Source organism: Myotis myotis, unplaced genomic scaffold (genome assembly GCF_014108235.1).
Source record: "Myotis myotis isolate mMyoMyo1 unplaced genomic scaffold, mMyoMyo1.p scaffold_m19_p_10, whole genome shotgun sequence".
NCBI lineage: Eukaryota > Metazoa > Chordata > Mammalia > Chiroptera > Vespertilionidae > Myotis > Myotis myotis.
In genome coordinates this window covers 49,602,535-49,629,853 of record NW_023416314.1, presented here as the reverse complement: position 1 = coordinate 49,629,853, position 27,319 = coordinate 49,602,535, and the positions used below count along the sequence as shown (strand labels likewise).

Sequence of the window (27,319 nt, the reverse complement as noted above, 5' to 3'; positions counted from 1 at the left end):
TGCCAAGACCAGTGGTTTTCTGACTAGCTCATGTTCTGGATGGACAAAAACATGAGGAAGAAATCAGCTTTGCTACTGTTAAGCCATTGAGATGCTGAGGTTGGCTATTACTAGGGTGACCAAGTCTTCTGTTTGCCTGGGACCTCCCCATTTTAGCACTAAAAGTCCTGCATCCCAGGAAACCCGTCTGTCCCAGATGAACCAGGATGGTTGGTCATCTGGTTCTTATTGCTGTATCACTCCTCCTAAGCTGCCCGACACAGGCAGGAGGAAGGAAATACAGAGCAAGATCCTGGAGCCACAGACCCAGCTGACATGGGAGGAACCAAAGGGAACAGCCAAAGGGAACTGTCTAGTTCCATCTTCACGATAACCTGCCCATTAACTGTGATTATTAACAAATATTCCAGGGAAGGGGCTACAGATTGAAGGGTCCAAGTCATCTTCAGATGGCACAGCTGGCCAATGAGGACTGAGCTGAGGTGTGTCTGGCTTTGGTTCTAACCACCACTCTGCTGCTAGTGCTGCCTCCAAAACCACCCCTGCAACCGTAACGACGAGACCCCCAACCAAGCACTCCTGGGGACAGAATGAGGGGAAATGCTAAGAGGGAGCAATCCTGGTCCAGAAAACCGAGCACATAAGCCGTCTCTGGGCTTCCTGGCGAAGAGGACAGAGAGGGACCCCTGGGTCCTCTGCCAGGCTGGGGTGTGTATCAGCTAGCCCACTGGAAACAGGATGAGCCAGGAGGCGTATCTGCCAGGGAGGGTCTCCATGGGACCTGAGCAATGCTGTGCAGAACGGCTCTGGGGAAACATGCTTCGAGAAAGAACACAGGTCTTCCCCCTTTAAAAATGGGACCCCAGGGAAAGCCTGCCCCGCCCTCTCGCTGAATAGAGTTCTGTTAAGACCACTTTGTGAAGCCCCAGGATGTCACTGGAGCAATAAATGGGCACAGCTTAGGGAAAAATGGGCGAGAGTGAATCAACATCTTTGATTACCTTGCCTGGTAGCTATGTGCTAATTAACCTACTTCCTCACAGCATCCCAGACCCCAGGGTTACTGAGGGGATGAACGTGGACTTGCTCAGGTCTGTTCAGATGGTGGTGGCCTTTGAGCTGAAGGGGCCCTGTCCCCTCTGCAAGTCCCCCGGACCCTTCTTACTCTGCCAGCCTGTGGGGAGTTTGGTTGCCTTTTCCACAGATAGATTTAGAGAACATTCACCCAGTGAGACTAGGTACCTTGAGCCCTAGAGCAAGCATGTCAAACTCAAGGGCTTCGGGTCACATGACTCACTTATTTGGTCTGTGTTAGCCTTTGAGTTTGGCATGCTTGGCCTAGAGGTTTGCACCAGGATTATTCGACAAGCATTTCTCTAGCCCCCGGTGGAAGCCAGGGCACTGGGGACACAGAGAGGAAGCAGCAGTCCTTATGTTCAAGATTCCTTCTATCTGGCTGGAGAGACAGTGTTTAAGTAAAGACATGATGGCAAGACCCCTGCAACAGGCAGGGCCATGCTCACAGCTGTGTGAGCAGCACCTGACTCCAGGATGTGCCTTTGCCTTTCAGTGGCAGAGATTTGTGGAGCCATTATGACACACCTCCAGTAGGTGGCAGTCAAGTGTTTTGAGGAAGGTGTGCCTTATCTCCTAGTTGTGGGCATGTATAGCCTTTACTCCTGACTTCCTTTCTTCTTTTTAAAAATGCTACAGAGTAAGAGAACAGAGCCTGGTCCTAAAAACTCAGGGGAAGAACACTCTTTTCATCAAAAAACTTACTGCCTGAAGTTGAAGCAAGTTCTGGGAAACATCTGCATCTTGTTCTAAAGGAAACAAAAGGAGTGTGCACCACTGTCACTTGGTGGGAAAGGGAAAGGTGCTGGGTGAGGGAGAGCCCAGTGAAGAGGGGGTGGCCCCAAAGGCTCTCTGTGCTTCTGGTTGGGCTGCAGCTGGGGCAGCTGGGACAGGCACAGGGGCTGGGCCCAAGGAGGGTGGAGACTCAGAGACAAAGAGAGAGGCCTTTCTGAGATGGGGAAGGTTGAGAGGACAGAAAATGGGGAGAACATTAGGCAGTGGAGAAAAGGGATGCCGGGGGATCTTATATGGAGTGGCCTGTACCCTGCATCATTGCAGAGTGAGGCCAACTGTGGCGCAGGGAGGGCCCTGTGGATGGCCGGCAGGGGTGCGGGGGCAAGGGGTGCACAGCAGCAGAGCCTGGTGGGCGAGGCCACACTGCAGGCACTTATTCAGAGCCTGCCAACCAGGCCTGTGCCCTCCCTGCCACCTCCACAAGCAGCAGAGGAAGGGCTGGGATTCTCCCCCAGTGAGGGGCAGGTGGGAGTGGTCAGTACAGAGCCTCTGGAGCCAGAAGCCTGAGTTCAAGTCCCAGCTCCACCACTTACTAGCCCTGTGTCCTGGGCCAGTTCCATGACCTCTGGGAGCTCCAGTTTCCTCACAGACTGAAGGAACTCAATATTTATTTTTTAAATTATTAATTTTTAATCCTCACCTGAGTATATGTTTTCAGTGATTTTACAGAGTAAGGAAGGGAGAGAAACATCAATGTGAGAGAGAAACAATGAGTGGGGTGCTTCCTGTATGTGCCCCGACCAGGGAACCTGCAACCTAGTTATGTGCCCTGACTGGAAATTGAACCTACAACCTCTTGGTATATAGGACGATGCTCCAACCAACTGAGCCACCCAGCCAGAGGGTAAGTGGTATTTTAAAAATCCAATCTCTTCATTTTATGGTCAATAAAACTAAAAAGACATAGCCCCTCCTACAGAAAGCTGGAAACAGGATGAGAATGTTAAGTCAGTGGATGATAATAACAGAATTATGGAGTTGCCCAGGGAGATGAGATGCTGAAAGCAAAGGACCATGATTTCCCTACAGAGATGCACCCGGGGCTTTGGGGTGAAACAGTGACCCCTGGTTAAGAGGTACTGGGGGCACTGGGAGCTGGGCATCCTCCTATGTCCCACCCACATAGGTTTTGGCTAAGAGGTAAGAAGGCCTCAGATGACTACGATGACCCCAACACCCTAAAGCAACCCATCCAACACAGCTTACTGGGCACCCACACAGGCCACGTATTTTCTAAATTACCACCACAAATTGTATGTAGCAAACTTACATTCAAGACAATTTTGTAATAAAGAAGACACTGTTAGTGGGCTTGCCTACAAGCATTCATTAATCTTTCAACAAATATTTTGAGGGCATCCAAGTGCCAGGCACTGTTCTCCGCGGCAGTGCTGGGGGTGTGGAGTGGGGGAGACAGATCCCCGTGCTCACACATTCTGATGAGGAGGGCGAGCAAAGATAAATGAGTAAATAATGCTGGGAAGTGGCAAGTGTTGGGAGGAAAGTCAGACAGGGCAGGAAGCGCACTGGAGAGGAAAGTCGACTAAACGTGAAGAGGTGAGGGGTCGAGGAAGGAGCGTTCCGGAGAGAAGAGCCCATCAAAGGGCTATGGTGAGCCAACAGTGTTAGAGGATCAGCACTGATCCTGCTTGGGTTTTTCTTCTTTAAATTTTTATTGCTTTTGAGAGAGAGAGGAAGGGAGGGGGGGAAGAGAGAAACATCGACTGGCTGCTTCCTGCACACTCCCCAACCAGAGCATGTGCCAGACCAGGAATCAAACCTGCGAACTTTCTGTGCACAGGACAACACCCAACCAACCCATGGCCAGCTTGGGTTTTAAATCTGGCTTGAGTGCTGAGAAGAGGCTGTGGGGAGGGAGGCTTCTTAAGTGGGGTCTTTGTATGACCAGGGGAGGAGGGACCATGTGCATGTGTGGGGGCCTGTATGTTTATGTTGCAGGGTGGTTTGCAGGTGTGTGTGTATATGGGGGAACAGTAAAGGTAGCACAGGAAGAGCAGTAAGGACACGACTAGCATAGCCTGGGAAAAGATGCTACAGCTCAGCTGTGGTCTTAGGAGTGGAGGTGGTGAGAAGCGGCTGAATACTAGGTAGTGTATTTTCAGGCAGGCTGTGCTGATTGACAGCAATGAGGTATAAGAGGAGCCCAGGCTGAGTGGCCATGGGGGGTGATGAGAAGTTGATTCTTATTATACTCTGAAGGAACAGCCAACGGGATTTCCTGACAGCATTTTTCTGATGTGAGGGGCGACAGCCAGTCTGTGAACAGCAAGGGGCCGGCAAACGGGGGAGAAAAGACAGCTTGAGTGGACTTGCCAGGCAGTGCACCCTGCGTGACAGCTGGAGGAGTCCACCCAGCAGGGACAGGAGCCATTGGTTTGGGGAAATGGCTCAAGTGAGAGGAGCCTGTGGACATCTAGGCTGCATCACAGACCACACGGCTGCAGTGCCCCTGCACCCACCTTTCTGGAGCGGACACTACCTCCCATTTACTGAGCTCCAAATGTGCCAAGGGTGGTGCTGGCCCTCACACAGCCCATTTGGCCCTCACAATGACCTTTTGGAGAAGGCATTGTTATCAACATCCTGTAGGAGATGGCACTGAGGCTCAGAGAGGTGCAGCAACTTGTCCAAGATCACACAGCTGGGAGGTGGGGAAGAGGGACTGAACCTAGATGTGCCATCTCCACAGCTGGGACTCCACACAGGCTTTGCTGCTTCAGTGACTCAGCAAAGAAAAGCAAAAGCAAAAGCTCTGTCCCAAGTAGGAGAAAGAGGGCAGGACAGGCTTGTGCCCATCCACCTCCCACCTACACTGCAAAAATGCCAAAACTGGTAACAAGGACACCAACCAACCAAAACTCTGGGGGAATGGCAGGTGTTTAACTGGTTAACTCACAGTTAACCAGGTGATCCTTTCTGTTTCAACTCTGAATTACTTTCTGACATGCACTGCCCACTTGCCTGCCCGGGCAAGCACAGCTTGAAAAAGACGATTTGATCTTGTGACCAGTCTCGAGACTGTCCAGCTATGCCCCAGACCTAAGATGTTCATCTGAGTGTGCCCTGACCCCAGGAATAACCCTGCCAGTTCCTCCTTAACTGAAACAAAATCAGCTTGTTTTCTTTCATCTGCCTCTTTCCTACAGGAGGCATAAGAAAAATGTTTCGGTGATTTCAGTTTCGTTTTCCTGAGCTTTGGTTACAGCAAGTGTTCCATGTCTAAGGATCTGAGAAAGCATGGGTGTCAGAGCTCCAGATATTTTTTTGAGAGAATATTCGTTGCAGAAATCACAATAAAAATAACAAGGCAAAAACAGTAGCAGCAGAAACTACACATTAGGATTTTACTTTGTGCCAGTCATTGTTGTTTCATTTTGTTGTCCAAGAAGGAGTAACTCATTCTCAAAGAGGTCAAGCAACCGGCCTGGAATTCCTCAACTCCCGGGTGAGAAAGCCAGGATTCAGGCCCAGGTCTGTTGGACTCCAAAGCAGGTTAAGGGATATTATTCTTTCTGAATTAAATTAATTAAAATAAAAAATAAACCTCCTATCAATCAATAAAAAGACAAATACCTCAGTAGAAACATAAGTCAAGAATATGAAGAGGGAATTCATAAAGTTTGTGCAGGCAGAGGCCACAAAGCACCAAAACAAACTTGGTAAAGAGCAGGGAGCCTGGCTGGTTTTCCTTTCTCTAAAACCTAAACATGAACATTAAAAATATATATACAGGTGGGAGGGGTAAAAAAACAGATGATAATAAAAACTGTTTCAGACTCTTTAAGATATGTATTTTCAAAAAGAGGAGAAACATCAAAACACCTTATTTCTCTGAGAATGGATGCAGGTAAGAATTCTGATTTCCATCACAAATCTAAAAGAAATAAAAACACTTCTTTTCATTTCAAATCTCTACTAAGGTTTCTCCACCTAATTTATTAGCTATTACAAACACACACACATACTCCCTTTCTTATACTTTCAAAGATCCAATACATATATTTTTAACATTCCTTTTACTCTCTTGATATGAAATTTGTAAATAATATAACCTACCAACACTTATAATTTCAAAAACAATCAAACATAATAACTTAACTGTAATACAAAGAAGAAAGAAAATAATGTTAGTTAGAATACGATAATACATATGTCAATAAGCAATGTTGTGCATGACAACCCTAGAAGATAATGAAAGATGCTTATACCTATTTATAACAAAAAGTAAACCTCTCAAACCTCAGAGGGAAGGCAGGGGAGAGTTGTGGGGGGTAAGAGATCAACCAAAGGACTTGTATAACACTACGGGTGTAAGGACATATGGGGGGGGGGGGTGAGAGTGGCTGGGGAGAGGTCAATGGGGGAAAAAGGAGACATATGTAATACTTAAAAAAAAGTAAACCTCATATAAATAAATGGTGGTTGTGTTCCTTGAAAATTCCATATACGGTATGTCCTTGGATAACGTCATTTTATTCAATGTCATTTTGTTACAATGTTGATGAGAAAAACAAAACTGACTTCTTGGCTAGGTTTGCTGTCTGCATGGAGTGTGCACGGTCTCCCATGTCTGCATGAATTTTCCCTGGTACTCGGGTTTCCTCCCACATCCCAAAGATGTGCACGTCAGATGAATTGGCATGTCTACAGTGTCCCAGTCTGCGTGAGTGTGGGTGGAAGGGCGTCTTGTCCAGGGCTGGGTCCTGCTTTGTGCCCTGAGCTTCGGGGATAGGCTCTAGCCACCGGTGACCCTGAACTGGAACAAGCAGGCTGGAAAATAATTATCTTACTTGTTTTTACTAATATTTCTTAAATGTATGTACAGCTCACATTTATTTCAATGTTTAATATTAGAAGTGTTTTGGGCCTTTATTTAAAATCTTGGTGATGTTTTGTGACCAGAAATCTGCTTTAGGAACTTAACTCTTATTTCTGTCACAGCCTATGGCAAAATCGGTTTTGTCATACATTGTTTTGCTTAGAGTCGCAGTTTCCAAGAAGCTATCAATGATGTTAAGTGAGGACTTACTGTATATTAAAATTATTTGTGTTCATGTGTGAAAATAGAGTCAGATTCAGGCTCAGAAAATTATAAACAACACTAGGGGCCCAGTACATGAATTCGTGCACCTTGAAAGGAACCATGGGCCATGAGGCTGCAGTGGGCACAGGGGTGGGTCTTGGCCCATCCTCCAGGCCCCTGCCCAGCCCCTTCCACTGGGCCCCCCCATCCCCTGTCTGCTGGTAGCCTGCTCCCAGTGCCACCGCTCACACCCACTGACTGTGCGGAGCGATTGGGGCCAGCGCCATCAGTGGGTGCGATGGCTGCTGCCCCAATTGCCCCTCAGGAGCGGGGGGGGGGGGGGAAGGGGGGAGTGTGGAGAAGCCCTCAGGGGCTATCAGGGCCGGCAGCTGCTGCTCACACCCACTGATGGCACTGAGCAATTGGGACCGATACTGGGCACCAGCAGCGGGTGCAAGAAGCGGCTGTCAGCCCAGATAGCCCCTCAGGAGCAGGGGGAGGTGGAGAAGCCAATGACAGTGCCAAGTGATTGGGGCCAGCACCAGGCACTGGCAGTGGGTGAGAGCGGTGGTTCTGGCACAGGCAGTGCGTATGAGTGAAGCCGATGCCGGCAGCAGGTGCAAGCGCCAGGCGGGACTGCTGTGCACGGGAGCAAATAATTTTCAGTAACCACCAGAGACTCGCCCCAATGACGCAACCGGTGCCCCACCTGGTCTGGCACCCCAGCTCACCTGCTCCACCATCCCACCGCAGCCAATGCCTGCCATGTTCCGGGCTCTGCTGCCAGCTGCCAATGCCTGCCATGTTCCGCACGTGCCCCCTGGTGGTCAGCGCACGCCATAGTGACTGGTTGTTCGGTTGTTTGGTTGTTCCGCTATTCAGTCTATTTGCAAATTAGCCTTTTATTATATAGGATTACATCTACATAAATGCCCAGTGAAGAAGTCATGTAGGACAATCCTTTTCCCCCCCCACATGTCACGACTAGCATCTCTGGTGTCCCCCTCACCCCAGTGAAAGCCCTGTTGCCATTGTGACAGCCAATCACCCCACACATTCCCCAGATTTCCTAGAGGGGGCACTATGTACTCATTTAGAACCCCTAGTGTGGCTCAACTTTCTTTACTACAAAAAGAGAAAGGACAAAGAGAGGTTAAGATATTTACACAAAGCCATATAGAAAATCAACAGCAGTCAGGACTAGAAAAGCAGAAAGAGTGGATAGTGGAGAAAAACGGTGTTCTAATATTTATGTTTATGAATTGCTAGACAGTGTGCTAGGTACCTTTTCTTATGCCCATACAGGATCTTATCTAATGCTCCTATCAACCTTAGGTATTAGTTCTACTACCATCCCCAATTTTCAGATAGAGACACTACATTTTGGGGAAATAAGGTTACTGCTCAGGGTCCCACTTTTGGTAATGATAGAAGTGGATTCTATCCAGTCCTTCTTCTATTGCTTCCAGCAGCTCTCCCTCTAGGTCTCTGGGACCACAGGTCTGGAATCAGGTCCCTCACTCTATGAAACAGTAAAACTGGGATGCATGCTATCTGAAAAGCAACCGACAAAGAGAAAGATGGTTCAACCCCAGCTTCTTGACCCTCTTGGCTCAGCCAACCTGTGGTCAGTGCTCTGACCAAGAAGCGCAGAGGCCTGAGCACAGGAAGCCAGCTCTGGATGAAGTCATGGCTCATCTTTCCCTAGACTCCTGGGAGAGCTGGCTTGAGCTGTCAGGGGTCAGGACAGGACAACCAATGTGACTGCAGGGACTGTTCCTGCCCCGGAAGGCCCAGGCCTCCACAGTCCCCTCCACGCTCCACAGGATGGCAGGCAGCAGAAGGGCTGGGCCTGTGCCACCAAAGCAGAAAGGGCCGGACAGTAAACAAGGGCTTGGTCATCAAACCTTGAGGTATCAGGTGTGGGGAACAGTCCACAATGGTTACTGCAGCTTCATGGCACACATGCCTCTGCTCATTTAACCCTCAAAACATCCCTATGAAAAGATAGTGTTATTTCCACCTTACAGAAGAGGAAATTGAGACCATGAGTGACTGGTACTTAGTTACACAGCTGGCGAGGGGCAGGGCCAACACTCAAGCCCAGGTCAGACCGGCCCCAACCACCTTCCTCTTCTGTACCTTTAAAAGCACTTCCTGATGTATGCACGTCAGGAAAATAAATACTGATAACCTGTATTTGTCACCTTGATCTAAACCCTCCATGCAGGGCCTGGCAGGGCTAGGATGAACCCATCTGTTGGTGACAGTGCAAAGGCCTCTGCCCCACAATTTGTTGTCAAAACAAATTCTGTGGAGGATCATAGGAAAATGGTTCAACTCAAGCTCCTGTCAAATGATTTCTTGCAAAATAAGTCAGTTGGGCCAGCCCAGTCGAATGCACCATGGGCTTACTTGTAGAGCTAAGGCTGTGAGATACAGCCCCACAGCCAAGAGCACAGGCGCTGGAGCCAGACCGCCTGGATCCATCTATGCTCTGCCACCTACCTGTGTGTCCTCTACTACTCAGTTTCCTCGTTGGTAAGTAAGGATATTGACGTCATCCACCTCATACAGTAGATAAGACAATTCCTATAAAGTGTTTAGAACAGTGCCTGGCACATGGTAAGCACTCAATTAATGTCGCCCATCACTAATATTACTATTGACTGCATGCCACATAAAGAATAGCTGAAGGTACTGGAGAACATATACCCTGTGGAGGGAGATAAAGGGGGAGGGGGAAGGGGAAGGGAAGGGGACCCATGAGCAGACTTCCAAACTTGGAAAGTAGAATGAGTCACGCCACGCCTACAGACTTTTGTTCTGTGTTGCTACAAAGGGCAGAACTAGGTCAATGAGGAAACAGTGCCAAGAGGCAGATTTGAACTAGAATAAAGAAAGGTTTTCCAGCAGGCAGACATGCCCCTAAGGGGGAACAGGATGCCTGGTGCATGGGGGCCTGCAGGGTGAGGGACCTGTCTGTCATGAGCAGTACAGATGGGATTTTCCCGACAGGAGGGTGACCAGAGGACATGACCCCTGATGCTCCTTCCCCCTGGACCATTCTATCGCTCTGATAACGGGCAAATAAGTGTGATAGCCAGGGTGTGGCTGATTAGCCTGAAGGAAGGAGGATGGACTTTGGACCAGTCTTAACATACACAACCTTCAGGACTTGCACTGAATGGTAGTGGCAGAGACAGTGGCTGTGACCAGCAGTGGGCCAGGGAACCAAATGTGGACACCTGCTGGGTGCCTGGCAAAGTAATTCAGAGAAAGTGTGACATGGCAGGGCCGTGGCAACAAACCACCAACATTTTCGAACTTTGGAGAATTTGAAGATAGCATCAATTACTCAAGGGACACACAATATGAAGTGGTCGGGTCGGCCAACTCCACCGGCCGGGGCTGAGACAGGAAGACTGGGGGTCATTTCAGCTCGCAGGCAACTTCCCAACCTCCTCTCAGGAAAAGGTTTCAGTCTTCTTACCACCAAACCTTTTACTGACACAACCCACTGACCTGGACCTGAGTACTGGGTCTCTCGGGCCCAGCCGCATACAGTGAAAGACAAGGGCCTCGGAAATGACCAGGGGCAGGAAACAGGAGCAAAGGGGGAAGTCGGCTCCTTGAAAGTTGATGCAGAGGTGGGACACCCAGGAGACATCCTCCATCATGAAATATTATTACCTTTATTGACTAAAAATAAAAAATGTTTTTAAAACTAGAAACTATTTTATTAACAAAAATATCACTAGACTGTATCAAAACTATAATACAAATACAAGAAAAATATAAAATTATCAAAGGAAAAAGCTCATCAGCCATTTTCGAAGTATTGGGAAACTGCTAATGTATATATTTTCAACCCTAAGAAGTCAAGAGCAGGTAAGTGGCTGGAGGTATCAAAAGATTAAGAAAAAAAAAAATGTATGCAGATGACACTGAGGACATTCTATGTACTGATTTCATTCTTTGCCACCTGGAAAGACCTGGCAACATATTTAACCACTGTCCAGGTGGCTAGGAACTCACTGGGCAGGAAGACAGACTATCTCTTCTCAGAGGAAATGTGCTCAATAACTTAAAGGCTCCGGCTTCAGTCACTCGGGCTCCTGAGCTGCTGGGTCTGGGGGACCCGATTCCTCCCTCCCCGCCACCAACCTCATTTACAGCAGGTCCATGTCCCAGCACGTCACCATCCTTTACCCTCCAGTTGGCTGTCTGCCTGTAGCTAATTCCCACCACTTCTTCCTCCCCTGAAATCTCCCCTCTCCCACTGGCTCCTCTCTATGCTGACTGTGACAGCCTTAATTTAGACCCAGGTCACCCCCTCACATCCTCCTAAACCACTGGCCTCCAGCATTGCCCAGAGTTGAGTTTTCCAGTAGCTTTCACAATCCATCCTTCCTCATAAAGGTTGTTCTCGCTCCCTCTGCCCCCTCCCAACCTCAGAAAGAGAACTAATACTCAGGACATCAGACAAGAAAGAGACAGGTCCCGGTTCCCGTGTAAGTTCTAGTGCATTGATCCCTGCTGCCAGAGGGCTGCATGAGGAAGGATGCTGAGGGTCAGACAGTGATTACTCTTCTTTCTGGAGCCAGAGGCCTGGAAACAGCAGCCCTAGTGCCACCCGCATGCTGTCCAGCACAGGGCAGAGCACAGGGACTGAACTCACCTGTCCCTGGCCTGTGCCCCGGACCCTTTGGTATTCCTGAGACATGTCCTCAATGATCCACTTTTAAGGCTCCTCCCAAACTGCCGTATTTACCTTCACTGACACCGTGCTTTCCCTCCCCAGCACCCAGCAAAGGGGCTGCACCTTTCTCCATCAAAGCTGCACAGCATGCTTTTTCCAAGTGGATCAGAGAGCAACTGAGTTTACCTTTGCCTTGGCATCCTAATACTCAGATGCCAAAATCATTCCCCTACTCATTCGCATTCACATCCTCATCATTTCCCCTACTCAACTAACTGTTTGTTGTACACATATAACTCCGTCTACGTATACAAATAGTCATCATTCCACTGTCTTAATGTCTGAGACTGTGAACCCTGAAGGACAGTAACCTGACCTGTTCAACTGACTGGCTCTGAGTTCAGCACAGCAGAGCACCATCAGAGAAAAGCCAGAGACTGCGGCCCCAGCCCCAGCTCTGCCATGACTCACTGTGGGGCCCTGGGCAAGTCGCTCTTCTCTGAGCTCAGCTTCCCCATGGATGGATAGTAAGACTTACTTGAACAAGAGGGCCTCTGAAGTCTCATCCAGCTCTAACGCACTATGAGAACACAGGCCAAAAGCGCTGGATTCATGTCTTTTCATGACTACATGGATAATAATCACTCAGGGCTGGGCTCAGTGAGATATCACAATATAGCTCCTTTGAGTGGCACGGAGCCGCCATTGTCATCAGTGAACAAGCCTGGAGTGGATATTTAGCGCTACGGAATGTGTGCTTGTATAGCTAAGTATAATGGACAATGAAGAATGATTTTATCTCCCTTTAGGAACATAAGTACACTATTCTATATTTATATCTTCCATCTCCTAATTTAGACAGTGTAGAACTTTTTCTGATCACTCACTTGCCAATAATTTCACTCTACATATAAATGAAGAATAGGAGTCATATAAGTTCACAGAGTGAATGGATGGTTGATTTACAGAGCCCCTGAAATGTGTGGCTGCAGGCTGAGGCTGGCAACCCCATAATTAGATATGGCATGCTCTGCGATGATGTATTTTTTACTGTTTTTTAATAACTCAGTTCTCCTTCTGGGATGAGGGGGGAAATGGAATTTGTTAAAAATAAATTGAGATTTAGTGGCTTTTCAGCCTTCTGCTGCTTGTTGCTCACAATATTCTATAAATAAAAGAAGCCCTGCCCTATAATGCACTGTAAACACCCACAGACACTCAGAGCCAAATTCTTCCAATTATGACCCTGTGCCAGTTGCCAAGCTACTGCAAGGACCTACTTGAAAGGCAGCCATCTAGGCCATTTCCTGATTAAGCTGCCCTGTAGCAAGGAACTGAGGCCTGCTGGCCTACTGCTTTGGCATTGTATCTAGTCTCAAATAATTGTTCCATGTTCTTGAAATTGAGCCCTTTCCTCGTGATCAAATTATAATTCAGAGGTAAGTGAAAACTAACTGTCCATCCATCTATCCATATGCCTGGGTCATGTGTGTGAGGATCTTGGGCTGTCACACATTGAGCTTAAACCAGATGGCAGAGGTGCACTCACAACAGTGTTTTTAATTGCCCTGAGCAAATCAAGGTCAAACAAAAGTAGGTCAGCGATGGCATGACAAGTGAGTCAGAGGCAGCTGCCCTTCTGCTCAATGGCTTCCCTCACTAATTGGTTTGGTCCAATTTAGCAGCAGGCGAAAATGGTCGTTTAAAAATCCATATTATCCCCCACAAGGGGCAGTGCGGTTGGCATTGGTGTCTAGCTGACTGCTTTGTGGCTCAGATGCCAATACAGGTTGGGCAGCCCCGCTTTCAGTGAGCCCTTAAAAAACTGCACAAAGAGAAGCAGGAGACTGCGGTGTGCCAGAGTCGCACTGAGAGAGAAATCGTTTCCAGCTCCTTAGATACCAGGATGCTCAAAGCAGGACCCGGAACAAAATGGGCCCTGACTAGAGACAAACGAGCCCCCTTCCAACCCAGAAGCCTTCATTCAGTGTCAGCTCAACTGGGGGAGTGCTCGGGGAGGGTGTGAACCCGAGGCCTTCCTCTAAAGGCCCCAACATGATTCCCAGCCCTAGGAGCTCAAAGTCTGAATGGGGAGCCAATTCGTAAACAAGAATCACCCAAAAGAACTGATATATTCTCTGTGGTTAGATTTTCCAAACTCAACACTGGCACCTATACTTATAGGGCAGAATTGTTCAAAGAAGGAGTGTCCTGGAAAACTTGGAACCCAGGGGCCACAAAGTATGGAGCCTCCTCAGAGAGGCTCCTCTGGTGTCCAATCTAAAGTGGCCTTCCTATGACTCACACCCCACCCGTGGGTTCTGATTTGTTAATTTCTGAAATGACCTTGTTTCTTTGTGTCTCTGATTAGCATATGAGCATCATGAGAGCAGAGACCCTCTTCTATCTTGTTCTCCAGTGTTTCCAGAGCAACTAGACCAGTGACTGGCTCTTAGTAGGTGCTCAATAAATATTCACTGAGTACACAAATCCATGTCAAACCTCAGGAGGAGCATTCTATGTCCCAAACCCCCTCAATCCTCACAGCAGTGTTATGAGGTGAAATCCTTCTCTCTCCTGTGTAACGAGAATATCAAAGCCCAGAGAGGGTGCGTGTTTTTCCCAGCCCCACACATCTAATGAGTTGATGGAGCAAGAATTCCAAGCCAGGCGTGAAGAGTTCTAATCCTGACTTTGAAGTGAGCATCTGTTGCTTTTATAATTTAGGGAAAGCAAAAAAGAAAAACTTTAGAGGAAAACCTACACTTCAGAAAGAGCTTTATATCAAATGATCTCATACATGAGGGATTTAGTTTCTGCGCCCCAAATCCCAGTGTCACATCCACCTTCAGAGGCAGGGATTACAGCTGGAGCAGAGGGAAGGACTCTGGAGCTCCTTTATAAAGGGTTCATTCCTGTATTTCGGTGGAACCCCAAAGGCCAGGCTGGGAGGGGAGAACACATCAGCAGTGACACCCACATTCCTGTCGCTGTTGAAAACAGCAGGCTTATTCCATGGTTTGCTGGAAAGATTCCGGGGAGAGGCCTACAAGCAAGTTAGAAGACAGGGGAGTGAAGGTACTTGAAATTTGCCTTCTCCCAGGAATTTGCTTTCACCCATACTTTAAAAACTGAAATTTAAAAAAAAAAAAGGAAAGAAAGCATATTTCTTAGTATTAAAATTTCAAAAATTTTTAAATTGGAAAGTAGAAATTTACATTTATCTCAATTTAAAATGCTAAGCCCTTCTGAAGCTCAGCATATGCACCTTTATGATCTAGGTATTACAATGACATTTTTATTAGTCTGATATTTGGGGCAAAAAACCACAACCACCTCTCCTGTCTGTCTGCTAGATGCAAGCTATGCTGTAATGTATGTGCAAATCAGCAGGTTCGTCTCAGCAAAATGGCCAGGCCAGTTCTAGTGTCTGAATAACATCTCAAATATGGGAAAGAAACAAAAACAGCAAATAGTATCAGTAAAACAGGTCTTTCCAAATGCTACCAGGATGGCCTAACAACCTTTGAATAAAATACCCTATAGAAACAGAAAACCCTTCCTGGTTATGAGCGAGGAGCAGTGGGATGACAAAAGAGCACATAAGCTCTCTCTCTGGATCTGAATTTCTCAACTGCAATCCGTAGGTGGCCTTTGGGGGAAATCTCTCATGAAAAATGTTGGGCTTGTGAGTTGTATATTTTTGGAGAGAGGCTTCATACATTTCTTCAGATTTACAAAGTGATCTGAGACCCCAAAAGACAGGGACGCCCACCAGCTCATTCTGCTGCTGCTCCTGCTTTCTTTGGACAATCCTACTGACAAAAACAACTATATAGGAAGCCCCGCTGGCTTTCACAGCAGGCAAGGTGACATCGACAATCAGGGAAAAGTGTCCGAACTCTTGCCTGAATAGCCTCGCCATAGGGGAGAGCTTGGTCAGTGACTGAGAAGAGGGCACTGGCGGGAAGGGACCAAGGAACTGCTGAGCCTTAGCTTGACCCCACTGCCCAGATAGGAACAAATTGCTGGGGTCCCACCCCAGCAGGTCCAGGGGTCCCCAAAGGTGTGGACGGAGTCGGCGAAGAAGGAATGACACGGAGACAGCGTTCAGTTGATCAGCAGCCTAGCCAGGATCTCCAGTGAAGTTCTGGTTAGGATCTCCAGCCAGGTTCTGTGTCCATGTTCTCTTGCTAGGTTCTCCAGCCAGGTTCTGTAGCCATGTTCCCTCGCTAGGTTCTCCAGCCAGGTTCTGTCTCCAGGTTCTAGTCAGGTTCTCTTGCCCATTTCTGTAGTCAGGTTCAGTCCAGGATCTTTTGCCATGTTCTCTCCAGCGAAGTTCTTCTGTCTCTAGTTCTGTGTGTTCTGTCTTCTTACATCTGTATTTATACCAGTTGATTCCAATCCTATCAATCTCTATTCCAAAGGTTAGGGCGTTTCTTATCTCCATTCCAGGGAGTAAAGATTATGTAGCTTAAGCATGATTGTTCGTAGTTAAAGTGATTAATTGCCCACCTGGCACTTAGTTAAGAGGTTTTATTCCCTCCCTAACTTCAGGGGAAAATCCTTACCTGGGGAAACAACCTTTCTCAGAGACCTTGGTTAAAACACATAGTGCCAAGAAGGTGAGCAAACATATTAAGAACAGTATGCCATATATGCCAGGTCCCTTGAAACAGCAAGCATGGACCGGCTCCTGGCAACAAATGGCACAACCAGAAAGAACAAGAGAGCAAACTGCGGGACCAGAAAGTCAACAGGCCAGATGCACTTGGGAGCAGCAGTGTGGGAAGAAGAAAAGACACGGGCTCTGGAGTGAGGCAGGGTTATATTCAAACTCTGGCTCCACCTACATACTAGCCATTGGCCTTGGATGGGGAAGACGATAATGAAGATGACAGCATCTATGATGACCTATGTAGCATACAGCAAACAAGTACTTCTGTATTTATAAAACAACATGTTATTTCATTTAATTTTCACAGCAACCCTATGAACCCTCTCTATATTATCTCCATTTTCTAGATCTGAGAAAAGAAGGTTAAAAGGATTAAGTGGCATAGCCAAGGTCCACAGCTAGTTGGGAATCAAACCCAGGTTTGTTTGACTCCAAGCCCACGTTCTTAACTACTGAGCTCCACTATAGTGTGGGGCCTCAGCTTCCTCATCTGCTAAAAGGATAATGAAACTCACCCCTGCAGGGTGGTGAGGGTTAGATAGAATTCATGTAAAGTGCTTAACACGGCACCTGGCACACGGGAAGCTCGACAGTGTAGCTATTAATGTCGTTTGGACGACATCTGGACCTTTGGAAGAGAGAGGGAGATGTGGGCGATAGCATCTGGCTATACAGATGGTATGGCATTTCCTTTCACAGGGTGCAGCAAACAGGACTGGGCACACTGAACCAATGTCTGGGGTAGTATACTCCTGGAGAGGGACAGAGAGGGGGACACCTCAACAAGAATGTGTTTACTTGAAGATGAAAGACTCCATTAAAAAATCTTTGGAGAGGATTGGGAACTTTTGGAAGAAGAGATAACTCAAGCTCAAGAAGAAAGTTCTCAAGAGGCGGTACCAGACTGCACGCCTGGGCCTGGGCCGGGAATGGTGCCCATTGTCTGACTCCCTGATACCCGACAGAGCATGAGAGGTCCTGTGCATGTTAGGGGTAAGGGACATGTTGAACTCAAGTTATCAGTAAATCAGCCTGAAACAGGGGCAAAACCTAGGTATTCTAAATAAATAAATAAATAAATAAATAAATAAATAAATAGGAGCTTTTGTTAGAGCAAGTGTCCTTTGAAGTTATTACAGAGAAATGCACCCACCACAATGACTCAGTGTGACCTGCAGTGTGTAAGATCAAGGGACCGTCTGCAGGAAGGAGTCAGGCTCACTGACACCACCACCTTGACTACAACCTTAGTGAAGATCGAAGAGGGGGCTTCTATGGAGCAGCAGTCACTCCTCAGAGGCCAGCAGCACTGCTCAGGACGTGCTTCCTGGGGCCGACGTGTGCCTGGAGAGAAACTCATCATGGAGTGTGGCCAGCCTCTCCCCAGATAAGCTAGTCCCTCTCCTGCTTTTCTTAGAAAGGAATCCCTCCACCAAGTTCTCCCAATAGGAACCAAAGATATTCAAAACGTTTCACATTCTGTCATGGGTCCCCTCGTCTCCATCTCCACAGCTCTACACAGGGCTCAGGAGCAATTCCCTGGACCATTTTAACTGCCTCTAACTAGTTTTGCTGCCTCCCCCTCTAGTTCAGCCCCCACATGGCCACCAGCTGGCTTTCTAAAATAAAAGTGCTGACCACGTCACTCACCTCCTGAAAGATGTCTACTAGATTCGCACTGCCCACGGGATAAACACTGAAGTCTTAAATTGCATAAACTCATTCATTTTTGCATTCACCCATCTAGTGTATGATGATCCCCTACTGTGTGCCGGGTTTAGGCCCTGGAGAAAGAGTGGTAAATGAGAGAGGTAAGACAAGAAGATCCCATCCTCACAGATTTACATTCTAGTGGAGTAAGACAAACATATAATATTAAGTCAGGTAAAGGAGAGTGCTAATGAAGAAAAATAAAACACGGTATGAAGGCAGAGTGATGGGGTAAGGGATGGGGTAAGACAGTGCTTGTTTAGATAGGTGAAAGACCACTTGAACAGAGACCAAAATGGAGGAAAAGTGAGCCAGGCAAAGATATTGGGGGAAAGTGGCCCAGACAGAGAACAGCAAGTGCAAAGGCCCTGAGTCAAGAAACACAGTGGCTGGAATGGAGTGAGCAAAGTGGAGAATGCTAAGAGATGAGACCAGAGAAGTAGGAGGGGCTGGCAGGCTATGGCGAAGAGTTCAGATTCTATTCCAAGGATTCTAGGAAATGACTGAAAAGTTCTGAGCAGGGAAGTGATGTGATCTTATCTACTTCTTAAAAGGTCACTCTGCCTGACTGAGTGATAACTGAAGCAGCAAGGCCAGAGTAGAAACAGATGGGGTCATCCGGATGAGGGTAGGGAGGTATGGTGGCTTTTAAGATATACTCTCATGGAACAACTATCAAGAATCATGAAGAGATAATGTGAAGACTGAAGGAATGAGCAGGATCAAGAATGATGCTTATAGTCTGGGCCTGGGTAACCAGGTAAGTGCTGGTGCCACATAATATGGGGGGTCTGAGACGCCCTTTAAACATCAAAGTGTGGATGTTGAGTGGGCAATGGTATGTAAGCTGTGGGCTCGGGAGAAAGGTCTGGACTTGTCAGCTTAAGGATGACCACAGGGATGTGGTACTCAGGTCCTCATCTCTTGGCCCCAGTTCCAGGCACGTACCCAGGTGTCACCTCCTCCAGGGTTCGCTCTCCGCCCTGTGGCTCCTACTGCCTGGACCTTTGCAGCGTAGACTCCTACTCCTCTCTCTCTCTCTCTCTCTCTCTTTTTTTATTATAAGAAGAATTTTTTTTTTCTTGTTTTAAGATACGGTACATTTTCTCAATGGATCTTGAATCCTTAGTGAAATGGTATCTTAATTATGAAAAGACAAGTCTTCTCCTTGGGTTTCTAATTGGAAAGGGTTTGGTTTTTCTTTTCTCTTTCAAATATATTTGTTGGGGGTCTACAGTATGCCATGCTTTGTCCTAAGTGACAGAGAAAGCAGAGGGCAGATTACAAATGACTAAATGGTATTTATCATTGGATTGACAATCATTTGGTCTCTCTCTCCTACTCCTCTCTTAAGACTTGCTCAAAAGTCACCTCTTGTCTCTGAGACCCCTCCCGATTCCACAGAAGAGAGCCACTTAGTCCTCTCTTTCCCCACGGCACCCTGTTGCATGCCCTGATGATGTCACAAGCCCAAGTCTCACCACAATCTATTTGTACCTTTGCTCCCTGAGAGCTCATAGAGGGCAGTGAGTGTAAGTCTATTCCTCTCTGTGTACCACCTAACATAAGGCCACAGTGAACATTTGCTAAATAAATGGAGTTCTCTCTGCAAAGAAGTGCAAAAGAAATTATATCCATGTAAACTGACTCACACTGCAGCTGCCGTGTGCAAGGAGAAAATAAGGCGCTGTCACTGAAGCACTAATAAAGCTCAATGGGGTAGAACCAGATCTTCCTTTGAGGAGTTTCTTAACACAAAATAGCTTCAAGAAATCTAAGAGTTGGGCATCTCAGGATGTTGGGAGGTGTAACTGTACCTGATAAAGGTGTTTCGGGTTTTACTGTGGAAACACCCAGCAAGTCCAAAGCCATAGCACTTGGGAGTTGGAGACAGAGGGAAGGACACCTGGAATTCTGACAGCGACCCTAGAGGGTGGTCCTATCTGCCCTCTTTACAGATGTGGACAGTGAGTATCAGAGAGGTTAAGTGATTTGCCCAGAGTCACAAAGCTGAGAAGACAGGAGCCAGGATTCACACTCAGGTCTTCTTGATACCAGTGCCTGTGTTCCTTCCAGCATACGCCACAGCCTTACTCTATGATATGAGGTCACATGGCGAGAAGGATCTTTAGGGACCACCTGGACCCCTAACTGCACCAAGGAAATGTAATTCTGCAGAGGGGTGTGGTTTTCCCACTGTGACTGAGGAAGAGTCAGCAGAACCCAAGCCGGAAACTGTCTCTGAACCCCAGGAGCACTGGGTCTGCACTCCCTCCTATAGTCCTCACAGGGCAGAGACAAAGCAAAAGAAAACATTTTAATGGTCTAACTTATCTGCTTACAAGTACCTTAGAAATAAAAGTGAGAGGATGGGAAATTGCGTTTTTCATCACTTATTACTGGCTGTGTGATTCTGGAGCTCCACTGATCTGAGAAATGTGGTCACCTCATCAGGTGGGTTACAGAGCCAGCAGCAGGAAGTGAACTGACCAGTATGTGGCTGCTCTCTCATTCCTTCAGAATATGTTTGCTTCCCACCTATTGTCTGCAAGACCCTGAGCAGAGGAAAGGGAAAAGAACCCTAGAGTTGAACTGTGGCTCCCCACTTGTGTAATATTCAGTATAGTAACCTCTTTAAGCCTCAGTTTCTTCATCTATAAAAAAAAAATTAACATTCCCTGTTTTACAAAGTTGTTCTGGTAACTAAATGGGATGACACATGGCCCTGGTATATAGGAGTGACTCAGTAAACACCAAGTGGCTGGTGGTTTATTCATTGCCAAGAAAGAAAAGGAACTTACTCATAGAAAAATGGAATGGAACAAATTAGCTACACCAAAGCTCTTGTGAAAAACTTAGCAGAATGAAGTAGCATCATACTCTAAAAATTTACTACAGCATAAAGAAATTCTTTAAGAAATTTTTAGTGGCTGAGCATCTTAAGGTAGGAGAGAGAGAAGGAGAGGCAGAATGTGAGAAAAGAGAGGATGAATTTGAATATACCACTGTATTGGTAAGAGTCAGGAGAAGTTAAAGTATATACATAAAAAATAATGCAACTTTATCACTAAAGGATAAAGTGGCCTATTAATTATATATGGGCCTATCTTCTCTGTCAAGCTCCTATTCAACCTTCAATACCCTGCTTGCTTGATGACTTCTTCCATCCCACTGCACCTAGAGGTTAATTAATCATCCCTCTACTAATTGATTTTTATTATTGCCCATATTGTACCACCTCTGCTCATTAGGCTCCCCTACCAACACTGAGCTCCTGAGAATGAATATACATTGTATGATTCATCTCAGGGCTCATGTGGTGGCTTTCCCCTGGCTGCAGGATCCCCAGCCATCAGCTACCAGTTCGGGGCATCTCCAGAGGAGAAGTTTCTTTCTACAGCAGGAAAAAGAGAGAGGACTTACATTTATCAAGTGTCTGTTCTGTGCTGAACATCTCAGAGGCACCTTTGAATCTTAAATCATGTATTCCTCAAAATACCCGTATGAGGGAATTATCCCTATTTTTGTAGAAGGGGGACCCTGAGTCTCAGAGAGGTGAATGAGGTTAACAGCCAAAAGTTTGTGATGCTAGTATAAGTGATGGGGCCAGGATTTGAACCTGGGTCTATCCAACTCTTGATCCCTGTTTTCACTGGACCAGACCACCCTGCCTGTGCCTAATGAAGCGGAGGACATCCTAGGATGATATGTGGTCTGGGCATCAAATCTACTGTCAGATTCAGAAGTGAGGTCCGTGTTAAGAAGCTTTGGCCAACACAGGACAACCTGTTAGCAAAAGCCAGACATCAGCTCAAAGAGGCAGAGAGGAGGCTCTAGAGAAGGCAGGATTCCAAGTTTCATATGCAGTTAGCAGGTGGTAAGCTAACCATCTCCAGAGACCTGTCCTTTCCAAAGAGAAAAATATATTCCAGACCAGCAGTTCTCAACCACGTGTAATCCGTTAAGGTTCCTCATCAAGAATTCATAGACCCTTCCCAAATGCTAAGGAAATGTTCTAAAACATGACTATAAATGCCAGTACTCTGAGGAGAAAGCTGTGGACGAAAGTCGCCACAGGAAGTCTGGGAATGTCACTTCCCTTTCCGTTCTCCACCTTCGGCTCAGTGAAGGAAACATCCATGATATGCCGCAGGCAAAAAGCCTCACAGTGGTCTGACTCCACTACCTGTGGAATCAGAAGACTGTGTCCAAGGCACTGTCACTTACCAGCTGTGCGACACTCAGTGAGCCAGACCTTTGAGCTCAAGTGTCCCCAGATATAAACAGAGAGGAGAGGGGAGTACCTGCTTTATAAGGAGGCCATAGGGATGCTATGAGAACATACACGTAGGAAGAACGTGGTATCTAGGTGCAAGGAGGCGATGTAGGGAACCCTTGGTACCTCACTACATCACCTGCCATCTCCCTTTCCCCAGATCTCTTGGGCCTGGCACTCCCTGGTGCAGCCATTTAGATGCTGACCCAGCCTTGGTGGGAAGGATGAGGCAGCCCTGGGAGAGCTGTGGAAAGGAAACTGATTTGGCTGTTATTCTTCCAAAGGCTTCCTGGCACAAGGACAATCTCTAGATATGTATTTAATAATTACATTGGTTACAGTAGTTGGGGAAAATTTTTGTCACCTTACCAGATGATATTCACCACCAAAATCAAGGTATGAAAACCATCTAATTACATCTCTAGCTTAATGTATTTTGAATGCTCTTCTAAGATAAATGTATCATTTTGATGGCATATCTGTGAATTTTTAAAGTTTACTTTTTTAAATACATGTTTAAGCAAAAACTAAATTATTGGAGTAATAATGGGACACTCTTGGGAGGAGTATGAATTGGTACAGCCTTTTTGGAGGGTAATTAGGCAATACTGATTTAAAATTTAAATGGCAACTATTCAAGCCCAAAGTCCCACTTCTAGGTATCTATAGCACAGAAAATCTCATGCAAAAATTCACAGGTTTGTGCTACAATGTCCACAGCAGCCATGGTGGCAATGGCAAAAGATCAGAAACAACCTGGGTGTCTACCAACACAGGAATGAGTAAATAAACGTAAAATGCATCCATACCATGAAGTACAGCTATTAAAAATAATGAGGCACGTTTATCTGCACATGTTGAGTTGAAGAGATAATATAGGAGTTGGAAGTTGGCTATAAGAAGGAAAGCTGCAGAACAGTATGCATAGGTTCTGTTTTTCACAGAACACAAGTAAAAACCAGTATGTTGGGGGTGAGGGCAAAGGAGACAGGGATTGAGAGGTGGGGGGGTGGGGCATAAGCAAATGAAAATGTCCAGAACTGAAGGCAATAAAGTCTCAAAGGTGCCTATCTTTGGGGAGACTGGGAAGAGGTCACAGAAGACTTTCTTCCTTTAAGTTAAGACAACCAGTGTTGTCTGAATTTGTTACAAGTGTGGACTCTTTCATGATGACAAAAGCATAAAAATGTACAAGCTCAGAGGATAATCATTTTTTTTTTCCTTTTTTTTAAATGTATTTTATTGATTTTTTACAGAGAGGAAGGGAGAGAGATAGTCAGAAACATCGATGAGAGAGAAACATCGATCAGCCGCCTCCCGCACATCCCCAACTGGGGATGCGCCCGCAACCCAGGCACATGCCTCTGACCGGAATCGAACCTGGGACCCTCCAGTCCGCAGGCCGACGCTCTATCCACTGAGCCAAACCGGTCTCGGCTCATTTTTTAACTGTCAGTGTTGGCAAGGACTCCCGTAAGGTAACTACTGTGGGATGCAGCACCTCCTCCCCATCTCTGCTGGTGGCCACCAGTGCCAGGGTCCTCACTGGCTGGAAGGAGGAGGGAGGGACCTGCCTAAGAAACAGCCACAAAGGGGATCGTATCCAGGAGGGAGAATCTCAGACTCCTCACCTATTTCAATAAGGATTCTGCCAAATTAAGACCATTTCAACCAGATGGCTAATAAAAAGGGCTAAGTGTCTTTAACTGTTCAAATTTACAACATCATAAATTATTGAATTAAAGCATGCACTTGTTTTCAACCTCCCTTAAAGAGAGGTAATCAAAATTTATATCCTGCATTACCCAACATTTTATGTTGACTTGTAAGTCTTGCTGAGGACTTCTTAAAAATTGTTAATGAGAAATCCCCACAGGGAGGAGAGAAGGTGACTGACTACTAAACCCAAAAGGGCCTACATAAAACACCACAATGGCCCCTTGGGTTATCATAAAAAGAACAACTTAGTGAGTGAAATAACCTTCCTCTCTGTGATCAAAGTTGCTAGTGAATATGTTCTAAATTAACGCACAGTGTCTGAGAGGTGCTGGTTACCTGTAACACACTGGATTCCCTTCAGGCCAGGTAAAAGGGCAGCAGCTGGGTGGGACAGGGCAAACTAGAGAAGCAAGTCCCTGAGGAGGGGCCGCTCCGCAGCAGGGCTGTGAGGGAGGATGGACCCAGTGCCACGGCACCTTCGATTTTCCATGAAGACCTGGAAATCCAGATGTCTAGACAATACCTACCAACTTCTAAAAGTTAGTCACTAATTTACAAGTTTTAAAACATTGTGAGGATGGGCAAAATCTATCTCCAGGCCAGATGCAGACAATGAGTAGAGTTTTCAACCTCTGCTTAAAAGTATCTACATTTCAATAATAGATCATTTTTGTTCAGTTTTAATTTTAGAAAGATGGGTGAGGCAAAGACACAGTATAGACTGGAGATAAACACAAGAACAGTTGATCTTAAAAAGATATTTCTAACATTAAGACAGCAATGGTAATTGTCTATATCAAATATCAAATTCTGAATAAATCATTTACATTTATTCAGCTATACTAGGCACAAAGTTCTGAGAGTGAGAATTTCTCAGGTCCAGAGAGAAGTCCTACAATTTACTTTCAATGAACCTATAAAAACTTACTATACTACTATGTATTAAATGTTTACCATTAAACATTTAAAATACTAACAGCGCCCATAGAAACACTTCTCTGTGCCAGGTGCTATTCAGGCATTTGGTACCCAGATCACCAAGGTGCATCACACAGCCTCTGGGCAAGATTCCAAAAATCTCCCTCCAAAACAAAAAGCAAAACAACAAACTTAGTCTCAACATCATAAAACTGTGCTCATTTTCTCCAAAGCCAAAATGATAACAGCTTTTTGTGCTAATAATAATACTGCACATAATTTACAACTCACAAAGTGCTTTTCTTACACCCTCACTCCTCACAGCCTATAACTACATTCAGACTGTATCTCATCCAAAGTCTTCTTACAATTATCATTCACAATACAACTTTTTAAAAACAACAGTAATAGAGCCCTAGTTGGTTTGGGTCAGTGGATAGAGCGTCGGCCTGCAGACTCAAGGGTCCCAGGTTCGATTCTGGTCAAGGACACATGTCTGGGTTGCAGGCTCTATCCCCAGTAAGGGGGCGTGCAGGAGGCAGCCAATCAATGATTCTCTCTCATCATTGATATTTTATCTCTCCCTCTCCCTTCCTCTCTGAAAAAAAAAAAAAAATATATATATATATATATATATGTAAAAAATAAATAAATAAAATAAAAACAACAGTAACGGTACAGATATTTGGTGTTTTCTCCATGTCTGGTACAATGCTAAGCACGTTTTCGTTTCACCCTCACAAGAACCTCATAAAGGTGATTACTATTATTACCACCCCAGTTGACAGGTGGGGAAACTGAGGCTTAGAGAGCTTGCGTGGTGTGTCTCAAGTCACATCTCTAGCAGGCACAGAGTTGACATTCTGAAGCAGGTCCCACTGAGACCGGTGTGATGAGTGCCCTTATTTAAAGGCATGCTCCTCGTGGAGGCAGCTGCCCTCCAAGCCCATCTCAGTTTGCAGCCAGTAAATGCACTGAAGGCGCAGGGCGGCTAAGGTCCTCCTCCGCTCCTCCCCCATGCCCCTTTCCCCACTTGGTCAGAAGCCATTTTTTTTTTATTTTTTTTTTATTTTGCCTGCTCAAAACCAGTGTCACTCGGAGCTCAGCCAGCCTGGCTCTAGGCAGTGGTTCTCAACCTTCCTAATGCCGCGACCCTTTAATACAGTTCCTCATGTTGTGGTGACCCCCAACCATAAAATTATTTTCGTTGCTACTTTATAACTGTAATTGTGCTACTGTTATGAATCGTAATGTAAATATCTGATATGCAGGATGTATTTTCAGGGGTCGCGACCCACAAGTTGAGAACCGCTGCGAGGGCTCTGGAGGACCACAAGGTCCCCCTAGAGGACCAGGCTTCTTGGCAACAAAGCAAAGTAGCCAGTCCCCTGCCCAGCCTGCTGGAGTCTAGACAGGGCTTTCACATCACTGCTGCCTGAATGGGATCTCGGAAGAGGGTCCTGGCAGTCACAACAACCCCGTGAAATGGTCACCAAGGTACCAAGGTGGGGGGCAGGGGAAAGAGGAGGCACCTTCGGCTTGGGAGAGGAGAAAAGGTTTATTTAGCCATCAGCTATAAACTATCTATTATTCAAGGTGCCACATTAGACCCACAAGAGAGGGAGAACTGGTCTCTAATGCACACAGGGATGAATTATGCAAGTAAAACAATAAGCAAAAAACACACACACACTCACTCACTTCCAGCACAGGCCCACGTGCACACAAACTGCATCATGGATCAGCCACTCTATGTCCACCCTCACCCCTTCTGTAGACCTCTCAGCCTGACTGTACAGCCTGTCTGCCATATCACAGTGAGCACACTAGGAAAGACGAGGAGGTCATGATGACACATGGTGGTCAGAGCCATCCCCCTGAGTGTGTCTCAGTCCAGAGGAGCAAAGGGAAGGCTAGCTCTGTCATGGGAGGAGAAAGGGGTCACTTCCTTACAAAGGGAGGATGCAGGGTTGGCAAGGTGGAGAGAAGGAAGGTGAGTGTGCAGAGGAACAGACCTGTTCAGGCACAGATGCTTTCTTAGCACAGTTGGCTCTGATTTGGAAACCGGGGGTGAGGGTGAAGGCTAAAATGTGGGGGGCCCTGGGAAACCCCTTTTATGTTCATAGCCCAGACTCCCATGATGTAAGTGGTTGTCTGGGCCGTCAGGCAGGCTTTCAGTCAACTCTTTGGTCAGGCTTCTGCTATCATGGGACAGACAGGCGCTGCCCAGTGGGGAACAAGGATTCACTAATCTAGACCGATACAAACCAATGTAAAATGTGAATAGTGGATAATGGGCTACTGGAATGCGTGGCAGAGGGACCATGGGGTATGGAAGAATGGGTAAGAACACCTACCCACTCAGGCACTGGGGCCAAAGTCCTGCTCGCATGTCCTCAATTG

At 46.5% G+C, this 27,319-nt stretch overlaps 1 protein-coding gene across 22 annotated transcripts in view; it reads right to left on the bottom strand.

Annotated features, from left to right (window-relative positions):
• The window catches only part of ARNTL (aryl hydrocarbon receptor nuclear translocator like), a 105,669-nt gene that overhangs the window by 40,069 nt on the left and 38,281 nt on the right, over positions 1-27,319 (bottom strand). For 2 of the 22 annotated variants that reach the window (XM_036325448.1, XM_036325453.1), the window contains exon 3: positions 1,780-1,823. The exons of the other annotated variants lie outside the window; for them this stretch is intronic. The gene's annotated coding sequence lies outside the window, so the exon portion shown is untranslated. The remainder of the gene's footprint in view (positions 1-1,779; positions 1,824-27,319) is intronic. 22 annotated transcript variants of the gene reach the window in all.